This window comes from Equus caballus, chromosome 1, assembly GCF_041296265.1.
Source record: "Equus caballus isolate H_3958 breed thoroughbred chromosome 1, TB-T2T, whole genome shotgun sequence".
In the NCBI taxonomy this organism is placed as follows: domain Eukaryota; kingdom Metazoa; phylum Chordata; class Mammalia; order Perissodactyla; family Equidae; genus Equus; species Equus caballus.
Genome location: NC_091684.1, coordinates 116747525 through 116760371, shown reverse-complemented (window position 1 = coordinate 116760371; position 12847 = coordinate 116747525). Strand labels below are relative to the sequence as shown.

Sequence of the window (12847 nt, the reverse complement as noted above, 5' to 3'; positions counted from 1 at the left end):
AAAGTTCTCTGCTAAATCTTCGTTAGCAATGCAGTTGAATTAGTATTGTATTTCATGTATACTGTGTTAAATTGTATAGAGTACCCTCCTGTTAGCCTTTCTGAAATAATGTAAAATTAGCTGGATAAGCTGAACGAAGGGAATGGAGATGTTGGTTAGTAAGGAGCAACCAGTAACTAATTACAATTTCTAACACAGTTTTTACAGGGATACACATTTCAAACTGGAAATATAGCCCTCAGACAAGATGTCTACTCAATGCCCAGTGAGAAGGCAAAATGGAATCACAGGAAATGCCACTTGTGCTCAACAGCTCTGGGATTCCTGCCCTGACCCAGAATGCTGATGACAATATGTTAATATGTACTGAAAACAGAAAATGCATAATGTAGTATTTTATAGTCTGGAAAGTATCTACAATTTTTAAAATCTGATTTGGGAAAACTCATTTGTGTGGTTGGTCATTTTAGTTGCTTAGGACAACTTCTACTCAATTCAATGTTAACTGAGCATTCACTATGCACAATGATAAACTGGCGGGCAGTGAATATACAAAAAGAGCAAGACAGTCTTTGATGTAGGAACTGAGCCTAGCAGCAGAGAATGACATCAATTACAATACTCTAAATATTCTAAAATGGGACTTCCTCTACAAATAGTGTATATATGAAGAACAAGGAGGAAAAGCTTTGTCTAGAGACATTAAAATTGGTATCTCAGATGACATACAAGCTACAGCTTAAAAGAAAACTAGTTCAACAGGTATATGAGGGAGGATTCCAATCCCTGGTAAAAACATGAACAAGGATACAGAAGCATTCATTCAAGCATTTACTGTCTTCCAAGTGCCAGGCAGTGTGCTAAGGCCTAGAGATACAGCTATCAGCAAGAGACAAGACTTCTGCCTTCATGGACTTTACATTCAGGCAACAGAGAAAGACTATAAATAAGCAATAACTAAAAAAACAAGATATGTACAAATTATAATAAGTGTCTTGAAGGAAATAAACAAGACGTGTGAAAACAAGATGTATAAGAGAGCACCTAATGGAGTGCAACATTAAACAGGATGCTCTGAGTGAGGAAGTGAAATTTGGGCCAAGTTTCAAAAGGTTTGGCCATGCCAGCTTTAAGAAGAGCATCTCAAGCAGGTAATTCAAAAAGTGCAGAAGGCCTTAAAATAGGGAAAGACAGAGAGTTTAAAGAACACTGAGAGGCCTGTGAGGCTGGCATCCAATGAAAGAGGAGAACAATGAGGAGGAGAAAGAACATTCAGGGCCATTAGGACCATAGAAAGGAGTACAAGCTTTATTTCAAGAGTAAAGTCATTAGGAAATTTTTAAGCAGAGAAATGACATGATTTACGCTCTTAAAATGATCCCTAGGGTTGTCGTGTGAAGAAAGAACTTGTGAGGAGCAAGAAAAGAAACAAGAAGCTAAGCTGGGAGGCCACTGCAGTAATTCATGCAAGAGATAATGATACCCTGAAATAAAGAGGTGGCAGTGAAGACTGAGAGCAGTGGAGTGGCTCAAGATAAATTCTGAGCACGGAACAGGGGGTGGGGATGGAATGGATTTGAGAGAAAAGAAAAGAATCCAGAATGATATCTGAAGTTTTTTGGCTTGAATACTGCCATTTACTTAGATGGGGAAAGACAGCAGAGACCCCAGAGTTTGGGGTAGGAGGGAGGGAGAAGGTTGAGGGAGAGGAATAAATAACTATATTTTAGTCATATGGCTAATATTGTATTTACGATTCCAACTAGATTTCCAAGTGGATATCAAGCTCAGGAAAATTCTGGGCTAGAAAAAAAAGTGGGAGACATCATCATGAAAATAAATGTCCTTTTCAGGGAAGAGCAAACAGCTGGCCTTAAGTGGGTCATAGAAACTAAAGTATAGCAGCTGACAATGAGCCTGGAAAGATAGGATAAAACTGTATTAGTAAGTGAACCATGACTAATAATGGCAATAGCAGTAGTAGGAATGACAGTAATAGTAGGAGAAAAAAATTATTGCATTTTAGGTACCAAGCACTCTGGTAAAGGCTTTATAACATACATCTCATTTAATCCTCTCAACAACTCTGTATCATTATAATTACTATTTTATACATTGAGCCTCAAGAAAATGGAGAACTTGCCAAAGAACACAAAGTGCTAAAGTGAGTATTCTAACTTAAGCAGTCTGATTTTAGAGGTCAATCTCTTATCCCTTAAATTACTGCCTCTCTACTAATTTTATAGGCCTTCATAGCTTTTCTTAAAAGATTGACATTTAGATCTGAATTTCAGAAATATAATTCAAGTCTTTATGTAAAAGACAGATTGCTAGGGGTGGGGATAAGAGGTGAGACAGGTAAACAGTATTAGCCAATGCAACAGCACCTTGTTTTTTCTGTTTGTTTTTGTGAAGAAGATTGTCACTGAGCTAACATCTGCGCCAATCTTCCTCTACTTTATGCGGGATGCCACCACAGCATGGCTTGATGAGCAGTGCTAGGTCCAGGCCCAGGACCTGAACCTGCAAACCCAGGGCCGCCAAAGCAGGGCATGTGGACTTAACGACTACACCATGGGGCCGGCCCCAAGAGCACCTTGTCTTAATAAGCCAAAAGTTATAAATTATCTTACCAGGTTAAAGGAAGAGTACTTTTTTGTTCCAAGGGTCACAAATCATACCTCAAACTAATCTAAGTCAACCTGCATGTGTATGCTACTGGAAACAAAAATAACCTGGTAAAAAGGTCCAGCTCATGCAGTATAAATTTACCACCTACTACCAAAATATTTCTTAACAAAAACTTCATTGATGGTTGAACTTTTTTTTAAGTTCATAGATGAAAGTTTATATTTTTGTATAAGGAAGAAAAGAAAATTACTACTCATTCAAGACAATCATAAAAAGATGTGCCATGGTTGATATTTATTAGAAATCTGATCTACTAGTGTCTATTTTCCACCCATATAATGATTCTCTGGCTTTCAGCATTAAACTGATGAAGAAGGAAATTATCTGTTGTCATACACCAATGTTCAAACATTTGGTATACCACTTCACAGACCAGCTAATTTTTTAAATTCATACGCTTATGATCTCATCTCAAGTGATTACTAAAACAATTCTATATTGAATAAAATATTAAGTTCACTAAATATAAATTAAATTCAGTAAACACAAATAATTATTAAAATCAGTAAATAGATATATAAAAAAGATAGTATTTATTAAATATATGCCAACACACATCCCGTGCTATGCATGAGACTTATTAATGAACAAATGAGTTTATACTCTTAAGTATAATAAACTGGACACATGGTCCATTTATTATAGACTATACAAAGCATACACAGATAAAATCATTTAGTTCCACAAAGCACGTAACAATGAATTATTAAAAAATTATAGATTATCTACTAAAGAAAAGCTATTTTTAAAATACACCTATTTCAGATAGGCTATAAAAATATTTTTCTAATTTCAAGTTTTAAATACCGTATCTTGAAGACAACTCCTACAGACAATTCCCAAAACACATTATTTCACTGAAGAGTAGGGAAAATACTTATATTTACCTTTGAATTTTTTTAATATTGGGGGAAATTATGGAGTTAGAATCAAGCAATGATTGCAGATCCAAAACCTAAGGGAGGGGCGAGCTCTGTGGCTGAATAGTTAAGTTCACACACTCCGCATCAGTGGCCCAGGGTTTCACTGGTTTGGATCCTGGGCATGGACCTAGCACCGCTCTTCAAGCCATGCTGAGCTGGCATCCCACATAGCAGAACCAGAAGGACATACAACTAGAATATACAACTATGTACTGGAGGGTCTTGGGATAGAAGATGGAAAAAAAAATACCTAATATAGAACAGCCAACTAAACATTTTATGTATAATCTGACAATGAATTCAAGATGCCAGGATATTTTATCCCAAACAAATATAGGAACATTCTCCTGTATTTATACATTATATGAAGTCCTTTTGACCACAGGTACTGGGCAGAGTACCTACATAATCTTCATAGGAAGGAAAGGAAGTACAGAGGAAGGGATAAAGGGAGATCAGACAATATGGGTTTTTGCACACTAAGCTTCAGGTAGTGTGCTAGGAACTTTCACACCCATTATTTCATTTAATTCTAACAATTCCACAGGGCAGGTAGCGTAATTCCTTCCCATTTTATGGAAGCCGTCTCATAATTTTGTCAGAGGTAGAGCTGGGATCTGAACCAAGATCTGATGACAAAGTGAAGCAGCCTTCCTTTGTGAGAACTTGCAAATCAGTACAACATATTAAAGTGCTCTTTTGCAGGAGATTATCTAACTGGAAGACTGATTTGATCTTCCATATTTACACTTCTCTTACTTCTTAAAATTGAGAGGGCACTCACTCACTTACTAAAAACATTCACAAATTTTCTTTCTAATCTAGAAAAAAGCAATATTGAACATTTTTAATCCACAAAGCAGTATTTTCATTGCCCGATCACTGACAAAAGAAAATTTCAGCCAGACTTTGTCACATTCACATGTACCATGAGTATATCCTCCAAAACAAAAAACGGGGATATGGTCTGATTACAAGACAGAATATATGAAATTAGAAATGCCCGCAGAAAATCCAAGACCATCATCATTGTATGTTACACTAAATTCCTCTTGCTAGACTAAAAGCAGCAAAGGGAGAAAGAAAGGTGGCTTTCCAAAACCTGACTGACCAACATGCTACTTCCCAATAACCAATTCGCTTATGGCTTCCTCCTCCTAAATCAGAACACAAATCTACTAAAAAGATTTAATTGAAATATTTCAGACGTCAAAATCATCTTCTAACAAACATTTTCATAATTATTTAACCACCCTCAGAATACACTTTGATATCTCTCTCTTGATAACCAAACAATGAGTGGTGTTGCTACTGCTTGAATATTAATAAAATTAATATTAACCTGCACTGCACTCTAAATGGAAAAGCTATAATGCAACTGCTTTGAAAAATAAAACATCGCCACTTGAAACAACTCAATATTTTTAAAAGCTTATTCCCAATTGCACTTACAAAAAACAAACCTTTTCACACATACCCATTAAGGAAACATAAAAACTCTAAGAATATGGAAGAAGACTATTCTCAAACCATAATTCAACATGGTGACATTACAATTATTATTTCTGAGCCCCAATGAGCTATCTTTCTTCCACTGAACACCCCGTATCCCTCACTCACTCATTCCCCTCAACAATTAAAAAAAAAAACTTTTGCAGAGAAGTAATTTAAGGAGTTAAATATAATTTTATCATCTTTGTGCCAAAATAAATAAACCCATAGTTTTATATATAACAATAGTGTGATATAAATAAGCAAATAATTGTGTTTAGAGAGGTCACTATTACTTCACAATCACTGACTGCTTTAGTAAATAAGTTTCTACTGGAAGCACTCTTCCAACAGACCTGTTAACCTAAAGACTAAGTCTACAAAGTATTCAAATCATTAGTTTTAGCTCGTTACAGTATTTTCATTATAACACCATTATCACAACTTTTTTTCCTCCCTCTCCAAAGCCCCAGTTCATAGTTGTATATTCTAGTTGTAAGTCCTAGTTCTTCTACGAGAGCCACCACCACAGCATGGCTACTGACAGATCTTTTTACAACAGTACTCACTGAGAATTAAAAGGGATTCCAGAAGCAATTCGTGCATCATTATACAGAACAAACTAATCTTAATATTTTATATAACACATAACGTGTGTTCATTACATTTGACATAAAGTCTAACTAAAGCTGGCATCTGCTTTAGTGAAAACACTTTTGACTTTTTTCCTAAACAAAAGTTGCCATTCACAGGAAAAGAATTAAGAGTCAAGACTGAGCCCTCCAAAAATATAATCCCCCAACAGAACCCAAAAATGTACTCATGAAAGCCATAATAACACAATATAGTTACTTTATCCTCACTTCCTAAATTCATATTAAAATAAATACCATTTTTGTGTTTTCAAAAAAAACTTTAAACCTATTTTGTTTACCTTTTCCACAAACTGTTCAAGTACTGCCGAGGTAACAGATTTTAAAACTGACAACTGGAGTACTTGGCAGTTGCCAAAACAACACAGCTGGATTCTTAAAGGGAAAGTACTCGTGTAATGTACACCTAATTACAGCTTCAGAGAACCTTCTCTTTACACAGTAACAGACGACACAAGGGAAACCTGCTGTGCTAAAAACAACTTGAAAAACTTTAGACAGTATTTGTTTAAAAATATACATACTATTGTTAACTCATCACAGCAGGCCTTTCCAATTGCACATTTTTGGAACTCCAATCTTGTAAACTAAAATGCAGGTTAACACTAGCTGCTATTCTGCAATCTACACTCATGGTTCCTTACTGGACCATGACAGAAGGCTCGCTTCACAGTGCAGGTCTGAGAAACATTTTTACAGTTACACTTCCAAGGGGAAAAAATTTTTTGTTTTTCTAATTCAAGAACGCTCACCTTTTCCAAACTTGTTTGCACTATCTCACCTGCTAATTCAACCCTCGCCGTTCAAAGACTGATGCTATCGCACTAAAAGGCAAAGTTTCTAACACACGAAAGCTTCCCTGCGAGCCGCGATCTACTCGCAAGTCCGGGGGCAGTGAGCGGTGCCCAGCGCACCCCTCTGTCCCCGCGCTGTCGTCCTGCAGGCTCCGGCGTCCGCACCCGCAGGTGCCCCCGGCCCCGCCACCTCCCTGGCCGGCCCCAAATACCGCCCTGGCCACTGACACTGACACACACACACACACATACACACACACACGGGGAGTTCGGACCGAAACGTTCCGCCCCGTTAGACCAACCTCTCAAAGCAGAAGTGGGGGAAGTTCTTCAAGTCCAACAACAGCGCAGAATGCCCCCCGCACTAGGGGTCAATCCCTCCGGGGAGACTCCGGCCTCGGAGGGCAGGACGAGGGAAAGGGCCCTCGGGCGTGCCGCCCAGGAGAGGCTCCAGCCCCCAGGGAACTCCTTCAACTTTCAAGGAGGCGACGTCCACCACTGGGGCCCCCCAGCCCCAAACGCGGTGGCGCCCGGGGAGGCTCCTCGCGCCCAGCCCGCGCGGCCGAGCCTCCCCCGCCGGCCCGCGGCGCCCATCAGCCCCGGGCCCGCCCTCGGGGCACCCCGCCCCCACCTCCACGGGCGCCGCGCCCCTCGGCGCCGACCCCGACGCGACCACCCCTCGCCGCCTCCCCGCGCCCCGCCGCCGCGCGCCCGAGACCTCGGCCCCCTGCCAGCCGGATGCCGCCTGGTCCCGGCGTCCCCGGAGCCCTGCGGGCGCCGCTGCTCGGCCGCGCCGCCCCCCGCCCCAGCGCCCCCCAGCCCCTACCCGGCCCCCTCGCTGCGACACCGCCCCCTCTGGCACTGCCGGCCCCGCAGACGGAGCCCCGCCGGCCGCGGCCCTCACCGTGTCTCCGACGCAGCTGGCGGGCGCGCACACGCTGCAGCCCCGGCCCGCCACCAGCGCTCCGCGCCGCCCGGAGCCGCCTCCTTCAGCCCGGGACTCGCCGGGACATCCGCGCACGGATCCCCACACCGGGGCTATTTTTAGGAGATAGGCCCCGGCCAGACCGGAACTCGTTCCTGTCGCTGCGCGTGCGCACTACGCGGACAGCGCTCAGTGTCCCTCCGCCAGCCTCGCCTTTCCCTCCCTTCTCCGGGGCTGCTTCTCTCCCTTCTCCCGTGAGGTTTCTGTTCAGAGCTGATTTATCATCTTGGTGAGCCGTAGAGTACTTGGAAGGGGAAAGACAAGGGTGTGGGCAAATAGTGTCACACTGTTTGGAAGCGAGGGGTACTCCACAAGGACGTGAGGGGCGGACTATGTTTTTCCGGGTGGGTGAGGAGACGGATCACCCGGCACAGGAAGGAGATGACGGCGGTTTGGCGCCGGGGCTACGGGCTGAGCTCGCTTCCCTCTGAAGGACCGTGTTCTCCTGGAAGGGATACTGGTCACTTGATGAGGGCCTGGGCGCCTCCCAGGGCGGGGCGGCCTGGCGGCGTCGCGCCCTGCCGCCTCCGCCTCCCCCGCCGCTGCCTCCCCGACCGGCCCGCGGGGGGCAGGGGCCGGGCGCGGCTCCAGTGACGCGCGCGTGGCAGATCGCCGCGCGTGGCCGCCGGCCGGCTCCAGCCAACCCGGGGCGGCGGGGCGCCGGGGCGGGGCCAGGCTCTGGGCGCGGGTCCTGCGGTCGCCGGGAGGCCTGTGCCGATCGGCGTCCTCCGGGACGGCCCAGACACCCCCTGCTGGGCTCCTGGGGCCGCTCCAGACCCCCGCCTTCGGGGCACACTTGGCTTCCCCAGACCTCGGCTCGGCACGCCCGCGCCCACGCCCTCGTTGTGGTCAGGGCCGCACCTGTGCTCGCGCCTGGGCGGCCGCCAGCTCACCCTCACCGAGCAAGCACAATGGGACCCGGGCCCCGAGAGGCAGGACCTGAAGGAGCCTGGAAGGCGGGCTAACCCCTTCAGGCTGGCCAGCCAATCTGCCTACGTCCCAGGAGAGACGCCACCTCCTAGTCTTTACTATCAGTGATAGCTAACTACTAATAGGCACAGCTGGTATGCCCTGAGCGCCAAACTATGTGCTGAACATTTTGCATAATGGCTCATGTATTCCTTTCAACATCCCCACGAAGAAGATTCAGTTTCTGTTCCCATTTTACAGAAGAATAAAGGGAAGATGGGGGCTAACGTGACCTTTTGAGGTCACAAAGCTTAAGAGGAGGGCACCGAGGATTTGAACTCCTCGCCACTCTGGACACTGCATTTTCTGAGAGAGGTGGCAAAGGGGATGTGCTTAGGAAGCCATTCTGTTTTGTGAGGTTACTAGTTTTGTCGAGGGAGGTGATTAGGAGGTGAGCCATTGTTGGTCCTTGCATCCTAAAGGCTGCTCACCCCTGGAGAGTTTCTAGGGCCCCACTGCCAACATCTGTGCCCAGAGGTGCTTATGCAGTGGACACAAAGCCAAGGGTTATTTTCATTTGAGGATGAGAAATTCAGTCTCACAGCACTTTAAAACAAAGTGATTGGGGTCAGTGAGCAGATGCGCAGAGGCTGTGGGCAGAAGAACTGGGAAGTTACAAAGGAAGCTGGAGGCTCACAGGCTTCCTCCTTCAAGGAGGAGGCAATGTCCTGGGGAGAACCCAACACAAAAGCGGCGCATAAACACCAGACGCTGGAAAATAAACCTAGAGTCCTGCTCAGAGCCCCACATCAGTATTCAGAGAAGCCAGCGCCAGGGACTGCAAGGAGGGCCTTAAAACGTTAAAATTTGGTGTAAATCAGTAAGTCATCTGGAAATGCATGCCTCTTAACCTGCCAGAAGCTGCAAAGCCAGTTGGATTTGGCTTCTCTGTTTCAGGAAAATAGAAGAGTTTGATACTTTTCCTTCAAAGCCTAGGGTCCAAGGTGGGGGGACAGTGAGCAATGGCTCCCTCATTCCCACCTGCCCTTCACCCTAGAAGGAGAAAAAGAGCGATGAGAATAGACTGTTCCAGAAGAGGTTTTCACCCTCTCATTGCTCCAACCCATCTCCCACCCTTCCAGAAGCTGACCCTCCTGGGACACAGAAGACAGCTCAGACTACCCACCACTCCCCATTCACATGCTATTGGTCACTTCAGAAAGCCAGGCAGGAGGCAGGCAGGGAACAAATCCAGCCAAAGCAGAAATGAAAAGAGTGTTTGCATCACCTAAGAGAGCACCTCTCTCCCCACCACCCCTTGCATGTAAAAGCCCTTATCTAAGAATTTTGGGGAGTGGTAAGAAGGAAGGAAAGAAAGGAAAGAGGAAAGAAGGAAGAGGAAAAAAAAAGCTTAAGAATGCTAGAGCACAGCTGTTGTAAAATATGTTAGCAAAGCATAATCACTATTATTTGTAATTGAAGTAACTAATTTTAGGAAATTATCACAGCTCTATTCAGGTCTTGAAAACAATATACCTGAAGTCCAGTGTGTCCAGCAACTTCTGGCACTCAGTTTGGCATAGACCATGTGCAGAGCACTTACATGTGCCATTGGCTTGGACAGAACTTCCAAGGAACAGCATCTGTCGTCCTCCCACTCTGGCCTCCGTAAAGTGCTCAGTGTACAGGTGTGTCCGAATGGAAAGGGCTCATCATTGTACTAGGCAGTGTGATAAAGAGGTGAGGAAGAACAGCCTTCCTTCAAAGGGACTGGCAGGCCATGAGGGGAGAAACAGCTTAAAACACAAGCCAGCCTGATGACCACCAAGAGAGGGTTTTCCTAAGGCAGTAGAAGAGCACAGAATATGAGTATCTAAGAAGGGAAGAGAATCAGGGAAGGCTCCGTAGAGGAGGCAGTTCCATAGTGAATCTAGAAAACTTCCAAGAAGGATGAAAAAGGGACCCTCTCATTGTGTCTTGATCTGAAGAATAAAGCCCAAGCTCCCTGGGAGGCAGGGATCCTTGACTACCTGGCCAGCCTCACTCTCACCTCTTCCTACCAGACACCTCACCATCCCCATTCATAAATCTGAGAAGTTTCTCTGCACACACCAGTTTATTTCCTCCTGTCTGCAAGGTAAAAACCCCTTTATATCCATCGTTTCCACTTAGACATCATTTTCTCTAAAAGCCTTTCTCTAATATAGTGACTTAGTTGAACTGTTTCTTTATGTATGTCTGTCTCCTCCCCTTTAGAGAATGAGCTCCTTGAAGACAAGAACTGTGATTTACTCCTTAATTGACCCGCAGTATCTAGCACAGTGCCTGGCATGTAGTAGACACTCAGATAAATGTTGGTTAAATATTTATGAGCAGCCTTTAGGCAGAGGGACTACTGTGTGCAAAGACCCCTTGAATGTGGCTCAAGGTAGAAACCACAGCTAGTGTAGTGTGCCTGGAGCCTGGAGTCTGAGTCAAGTGCTGAGACGTGGTAGGAGATGAGCCTGGAAGAGTGGTTGGGAGTGAGATGGTGCAGAGCCTTAGAACATCAAGCCAGGCCCTTTGGATTTCTTTCTGAAAGCAATGTGAAGCCACTGACAGATTTTAAGCAGGTGAACTGCGTGATCTATTTGGCATTTTAGAAGGGTCATTTAGGGCCATAGTTGGAGCTAGGTTGGAGGGAGTAAGACTGGAGGCAGGACAACCGGTTAGGCGGCACTGATGGTGTAGCCACTGCTATCAAAGCACCCCCCCCCCCCCCCCCCCCCCCCCCCCCGCTTCCTACCCTCCCCAGAGATCTCTGCAGACTGTCCCTGCACAAGCCGGTGGCTTCCTGTGTGTCTCTGTTCAGGATACACTCTGGCCCCAGGAGAGGGCTCGAGTTGGTAGATAAATACCCCAGTTTCCTCATGTCTCAGGAAGACAATTCTGAGGCATGTTCCCTGACGTGTCTCAGGGTCAGTCCCAGTGGATTGGGCCCCAGTTGTCCTCAGTGGTGATCTACCTATTCGCACACTTTTTATTGTCTCCCCTCACTTCCCGACTCCCTCAGAGCGCTTCCCAGGATCACCTCTCAGATAAACTACCTGCACTAAATCCTTGTTTTGGAGTCTGCTTTTCAGGGGACCCATTTAATACAGATGGTAACTGAGATAAGGAAGAAACAGGACCTGAACAAAGACAGTTGCCTGATGGTGAAGAGAGAGCAGCAGCAAAACGTAGAGCTAGTTAGAAGGTAGAACTGACCTGCTTGCTGACCAGTGAATCTGGAGTAAGGGCAGGTGGACGAACCTCAGTTGGCCCCCAGGTTTCTGGTTTGGGCCCCTAGGTGGATAACAACAGCATCATTTAAGTGGGGAACACTGGAGAAAGATGAGATTGAGAGGGCTGGATGAGGGGAGTATGATGATTCAGTTCTGTTTATGTTGAATTTGAGATGCCTGTGGAATGAAATATCCTTAGCCTCACAGGGCTGGAAAAGGATACAACTAGATGAGACTGGGCAATGAAGGAAAGGCTCCCTGGAGGAAGAGAAATCTGAGCAGAAGTTGGAAGTTGAGGTATATGGGCTGGAGAAAAAGGGAAATAGGAGCAAAAGAATGATAATGAGAGGGATGGACAGTTAAAAAAAATGATTCATAGAGAAAAAAGTAAGTTTAGCTGAAGTGGGAAAAATACAAAGAGCCTCAAAACGCTTTTAATTTGTCAGCTACTTGAAGATAGGAGCCATGCCGTGTTCAGTCTTGTGTCCCCAGTACTTACACAAAGTTGATGTTTATTAAATATGGTATGAACCAGGCAAAGTGTCTCAGTAAATATGTTTCATGATGTCTCAATCTTGTACAAGTCTAAATAATTAAAAATTAAAGGTTTTAAATGTGTCACTCCAAATTAGCAAATTCTCCAAATTTAACTTTGTGTAAGGATTTGTGTCTTCTTGAGAAATATTACATATAAGAGAAATTACATCTTACTTGTAAAGTTACTTTACTTGTAAATTTTACTTGTAAATCTGACATAAGATCTAACAACTTGTAAATATTTCAGAAAATCAAAATTCCACATTTTAAATTAAACCTAAAAATAAAAGCATAATCCACTTGTACTATAGAATGCAAGTTCTTTAGAGTTAAAATTGTTAATGTATGTGTGCAAAGAAAGAGACCTTTTGTGCATTCCTTTTCTATAGCAAGTTCCATAAAAAACATCCAGATCTAAATGCAATTTTCCAATAAAAGGAACTGGGGCTCCTTGGAGAAATGGTTGACTTCAGCACTGGGGATGGGGAAAAAAACTACATAAACCTATGGTGCCAGAAAGCAAGGAAGTGCTCAAAAAATAATGAAAGCATGTCAAAGGGACACAGGAATCAACCTGAAAGAGCTGCTAATGGCCAAAGCT

At 44.5% G+C, this 12847-nt stretch overlaps 1 protein-coding gene across 17 annotated transcripts in view; it reads right to left on the bottom strand.

Moving 5' to 3' along the window:
- The window catches only part of MEF2A (myocyte enhancer factor 2A), a 167645-nt gene extending 159556 nt beyond the window's left edge, over positions 1–8089 (bottom strand). For 6 of the 17 annotated variants that reach the window (XM_070249676.1, XM_023620750.2, XM_023619303.2 and 3 more), the window contains exon 1: positions 7457–7914. The gene's annotated coding sequence lies outside the window, so the exon portion shown is untranslated. Of the gene's footprint in view, positions 1–6854; positions 7154–7456 lie in introns of those variants that run through there. The other 11 variants (XM_070244679.1, XM_070245696.1, XM_023619763.2 and 8 more) reach the window with 9 other exon arrangements.
- Positions 8090–12847: the final 4758 nt, after the last annotated feature.